The sequence below is a fragment of the Fundulus heteroclitus genome, chromosome 22, assembly GCF_011125445.2.
Source record: "Fundulus heteroclitus isolate FHET01 chromosome 22, MU-UCD_Fhet_4.1, whole genome shotgun sequence".
Classification (NCBI taxonomy): Eukaryota; Metazoa; Chordata; class Actinopteri; order Cyprinodontiformes; family Fundulidae; genus Fundulus; species Fundulus heteroclitus.
The window spans coordinates 15,381,687-15,387,339 of record NC_046382.1 but is presented as its reverse complement, the minus strand read 5'-3'; positions in this window follow the sequence as shown (position 1 = coordinate 15,387,339).

The window sequence follows — 5,653 nt, the reverse complement described above, 5'->3', positions numbered from 1 at the left end:
TCGCAGCAAGAAGGTCCTGGGTTTGAATCCCAGACTGAGGCTCTTTCTGCATGGAGTTTGCATGCATGGGTTCTCTTCATATCTGAGGACACAGTGTAAACATGCTCCAGGGGGGTGTTAAAATAGAGTTAGGTGGATTAACAAAAACATATTTTTTTCTGAAAGCAGTCGGTTACTGAAGCGAAATTTCAAATAAACCCGTTCAAAGAGCTTCAGAAAGCACGGAGGAGACGACACCAAACGACTCCAACAAAGTCTGGTAGCTCGAAGTGAAAGAAATGACAGACCTCCTGCTGGTAGAGATTATAATTATTAATAATCAGGAAACCACATTTCCTCAGAGCAGATTATGAGAAAATTGGTTTAAATCATCGGTTGATGTGCGTCAGACGGCTTCCTGAGAAACTTGTCAAGGAAACGACAAAAAATAAAAACACGACCGGCACCAGAACCCAAATCTGTCCAGCTTTCACTAAAGTGTTTCAGCTGAGGCTGCAGTTTTCAGGTGTCTGCATCAAAATGATCTTATCTGATAGTAATCAGTTAATAATATATACACAACTAAAGGACTGTGCAATAGTTGGTACCACTGCTGAATTGCAGCAAGAAGGTCTTGGGTTTGAATCCCAGCCTGGGGTCTTTCTGCATGGAGTTTGCATGTTCTCCCTGTGCATGCGTGGGTTCTTTCCAGGTACTCCAGCTTCCTCCCACAGTCTAGAAACATGGCTGTCAGGTTCATCGTAGGGTTGGATGATAATTCAATAACAATATATATCGATCGATAAACGTATATCAATGATATATAAAAAAAGATCAATAAAAAGTTCAATAGAATAACAGCTTTCCTTCCTGTTGCATTCTAGCCTATCATGTAGGTTATTATTAGTCATTACAGCCTCCCAACCAATCACAACCACAGACCCAGGAACCTATGTCATCAAGCTTAGAGTTCAAAGAGGACATGTTCTTTTTTTCTTTTTAAAAAACTTAACTAACTTAAAAGTTGGTTGAATAAAGGGTTGAGTTTGAATTCAAACTCAATTCAAACTCTGTGTTTGAATTGAGTTTGAAGCACACACACTCTGTGTGTGTGCTTCTGTGTATCAGTATCTAAAAATAGGCCAATAAGCAACAGCATTAAATGGTCTGGGCTGCATTTAAAATATATGTTCTGAATTTGTTGATAATTATGTATATTGATCAATATGATTTATATTTCATCAATGTTTTTTTTTTCTATATTGCCCAGCCCTAGTTTATTAGTCTCATGTGTACGAGTGTGTTGGAGAGATGCATCTGTTCTCCTGGAGTGAAAACCCATAAATAAATAAAAAAAACAACAACATAAAATAGCATAAATTAGTGGATGGAGCACAGGTACAGATAGACAATTCAACTTTAAGGGAATATAAAAACATCAAAAAGCCGTCTGTGATTGCTTCACGCCACATCTAGCAGGTTCTTTAAAACCGTGCACCCATTTCATGCCTGGATGGAAAGGAATTACACGTATAGAGTACATACAGCAGAGGCTCTGCCAAAACCCATTTAAAAGAAAACAGGACTCAAATTTGTACCATCAACAAATCCTTTTATTCAATCTGCGGCATGACGGTGAGTTTTGGGGGGGGGAAGAAGTGAGACTCGAGATAAAAAAGGATTTTCTAAAAAAAACAATTAAACGCGGCGCGCCTCTCGGTTCCCCTCCATTTTTCTACAGGCAGCACCTTTCACATACTAAACTGATGATTGCACTTTCTCTGTGAATTATTAATAGAGTGAAAATGAGAAAGCGTGCTCTTGTCACAACTTAGAAAAATAAGAAACTACACACACGCTCGAGGACAGACAACTTAACTGGTCCGGGTCTGTGATGATCAAACAGAAATGAATCTGATTCTGGGTCAGACAGATTACATCTTTTCATTAGAGCCGGTTTTACTGCTTCACTGGTTCAGATTATTGATCTGGTAGAGATCAAGGGGGCTCTTGAGTAGCAGGTTTTTTTTTTTTTTTTCCATCTGAAGCTAACAGATTTTTGCCTGTTTAGGAGCAATTTTTTCCATCATAACACAGAAACTCTGAAAAAGACGCTTCACTGCAATGAGAGAGGAGCCTGAGAGCAAACAGAATCTCACGTTTTGTCACAAACTTCAAGTATTTCATCGGGATTATAGGTGGCAGAGCAACACAAGGTAGTGCATTATTGTGAAGTGGGGGGGAAAAAAAAGATCTTTAAATATTAACTGCAAATTATAGTGAGTTTATGTCCTGAACCTTCAAAAGCATCTAAAGACAATTACAAGATCGGCTTTCTATCACCTGAAGAACATTTCCAGGATTAAAGGACTAATGTCTCAGCAGGATCTGGAAAAACTAATCCATGCGTTTATTTTTAGTCGAATTGATTACTGCAACGTTGTTTTCACAGGTCTGCCTAAAAAGTGGATCAGACAGCTGCAGCTGATCCAGAACGCTGCTGCCTGCGTCCTCACTAAGACTAAGAAAGTAGAGCACATCACCCCAGTTCTAAAGTCCTTCCACTGGCTCCCTGTATCTCAGAGAATAGACTTTAAAATACTTCTGTTAGTTTATAAATCCCTCAATGGCTTAGCACCTAAATACATCACAGACTTGTTATCAGTGTATCAACCTTCCAGACCACTAAGGTCTTCTGGCTCCAGCCTACTCTGCAGAACCAGAACCAGAACTAAACCAGGAGAAGCAGCATTTAGTTCCTATGCTCCACTTATCTGGAACAAACTTCCAGAAAACTGTAAAAGTGCGGAAAGCCTGAGTTCCTTTAAATCAAGATTAAAAACACATTTGTTTAAAATTGCCTTTGAATGTTCAAGTTAAACTGTTTTACTGTTTTTAATGTTCTTTTTTTGTTTCTTCATTCTATCTCTACTTGCTTTTATTCCAATATTTTAATCATGTAAAGCACTTTGCATTGTCTCTGTACTGAATTGTGCTATAGAAATAAATTTGCCTTGCCTTGCCTAACACTTTGTGAAATGATCTTCTACTGATGCCTGTGCAAATTCTGATTACATCATGATTCAGGCGACCAAATATACACCAATCAGCAGCTTCTCACCAACCAGGACAGTGGTGGATGGGTCACTGATTTGCATCTGACTGAGAATGTGCCTATAGGAGGATGGGCCTCCATGTCCTTAAAACCAGCAGCGCTCCAACTACAGTTTGCTCAGTGCGAGCCACCATGACAAAGACTCCTGGATAGGTGAGGAAACGTTTTCAGAAAGAACTGAATGAAAGTTTAGTTGCCTCCGATTTAAGCCTGTTTGCTGTATTTTACTCAACAATAGTCCTTTGGGTGCTTTCTCTGCATTTAGCCCCATCCCATCAACCCTGAGCAGCTTCCCTGTCCCTGCATGACGCTGCCACCTCTGTGCTTCATGGGGAGGCGGTGCATTGAGAGTGGCGTTTTGGTATTTAGCAATACTAACTAAAACCAACTCCATTTAAATATCAGTTACTCTTGCACTTGGCAAATAGTATCCTACTGTTTGCTAACTTTGGTGCACAAAAAGAATTTATCAAAAATTATTTTAATTGGCATTTCAATCTGAAAAACTCACACACAAGGAAAAGACAATTAGAATTTTATTGATACAATATTTTAGGACTTTGGCGCTCAGACCTCGTCAGGAAACATTAGCGCTGAATTTTACTTTAATATGCATAAGCAGGTATATGAGAACAGGGATGTTTCCCCTCCAGGCCTGAAACTGGTGGTGGAGTGGAGATAGACGAAGTTGGTTCAGTCCATAAACTGCTGGTTGGGTAGATGATCTGCTTGAGCTGTACTGGTGAGATCCAGGGACCCAGAAAGATGGATGTCCAGCTTGGATAAACACAGGTTGCCTGAACTGTCCATGATAAGCAAGCATGAAGCGACAGTGGAGAGGAAAAACTCCCCTTTGGGAAGAAACCTCTGGCAGAACCAGGCTCAACATGGCGGTCTTCTGCCAGACCGATTATGATGTGACAGGGAATGCTGAAAGAGTCTGGGAGGAATTACACTCTGATAGGGACGAGGTTGAAGGAGTACCGTGGAAAAGCCAGATGGAGCTTGGCTATGATGGTGGAGAAGGGGATGAAGGTGGGTTGAATCAAGGTCATCCGAGTCCAAATCAGACATTGTGCAACCACTGCTTGCTCTTTGGCTGGGTAGCAGGCTGAGATGTGGATTTGAAGACGTTTTAAGATGAACTCAGGATGCTGATTGGGCTTTGTGGAGGTGTGGTTCAAAGCTGATTGGCTTGTGTCGGAGGCAGATGAGCCTCTGATTGGATGGAGGCAAGTAATTCAGTTTCTTCAATTGAACTTCCGCCTAGGCTTCATTTTAGACCCAAATTAAGTCCCAGGTCAAGTTTAACCTGAATTTAAAGTTCTCAAGTGGCCAGACAGGTTTAGAAATTACCTTTTTTTTGTTTTTTGTGTTTTCTGAATGAGTGTGCATTCAGTTTAAGTAAAAAAACAAAATAATGGTAGATAAAATGTTAAAAATCAAGGCCTCGGATCAAAGATGAAGCAGTACATTTACAATAAATCGATGTACTTGGAAAATATTCAGGAAAAATAAAAAAATAAAGCATATTTCGATATCAAATCTTATTTTTTTCCCCACACCAATCCAGACCTGGAAAATGATAAAAGCAAATACCATACGTATCCAAACTGAAAGATTCTTTACTAATCAACACACTGAAGTCCTTTGGTTGAAACGTGAGAAAATGTGAAGAAGCTCAAAAGGGTGTGAATACTTTTGGACTGAGTGGTTTTATTCTAATAAGAGGAGAATCAGAGCACAAATCTGCAACTAAAGATGCTCCAATTTGTCCCGAGTTACTGTTCAGCTGATTTCATCATCTGGCTGGATCTGTATGTACGACTGAGCGGGCCGGCAAATCAAGGATTTAGAGGATTTGGAATATGTCAGCGAGTGACAGCGTTTCCACATCGCTCGTCAAAGTTGAGACAAAAAAATCAATAACTCCATAATCTACAGAGGCGATCGTACAGAAAGCGAGATTATTTTTCATCTCCCCGTGTCATTTCCACGCCGCTCTCGGCTCACGAGCCGAATCAGAGGGAGAAGCTGATGGGCTGGAGAGGAAAACCTAAAAATGGCGTGCTTATCTAAGTGAGAGAGTGGCACAGATGCAGGATGTGTTATCACCAGGCTGAGTGAAAGGATGAGAGTTTCTGCTGCTGTGTCAGGACTCCACTGGCTGGTGGAACGGGGGGCAAAAAAAATGGAAAATCAGCTGTATAAATCCTGTTTTAATAAAACATTAAGCAGCATCTTTCATTATTTACAAAAACAAAATCTCCACTCTTGTAGCTCGGCTTCAATCTGGATCCGTGGCTGTCTGATTAACATCCTTTGGTTTTGAAGGAGAAAAGCTCCACATCTTTAAAAATATTTCAGCCTCCTGTCCCTAAAAAAACACAATTACTGGGGCTGATTTCATATTCCTTTTCAAGAAAACTCAACTCTGCCGACTGCATATATCAAAACCCCCCCTCAGCAGCCGACGCAAAAAAGCTGCAGCCTCAACGGCAGAATAAGCAGCGGTGGGAGTTTCTCTGCACGAAATAAACAACGAGCAAAAGTCCTTCA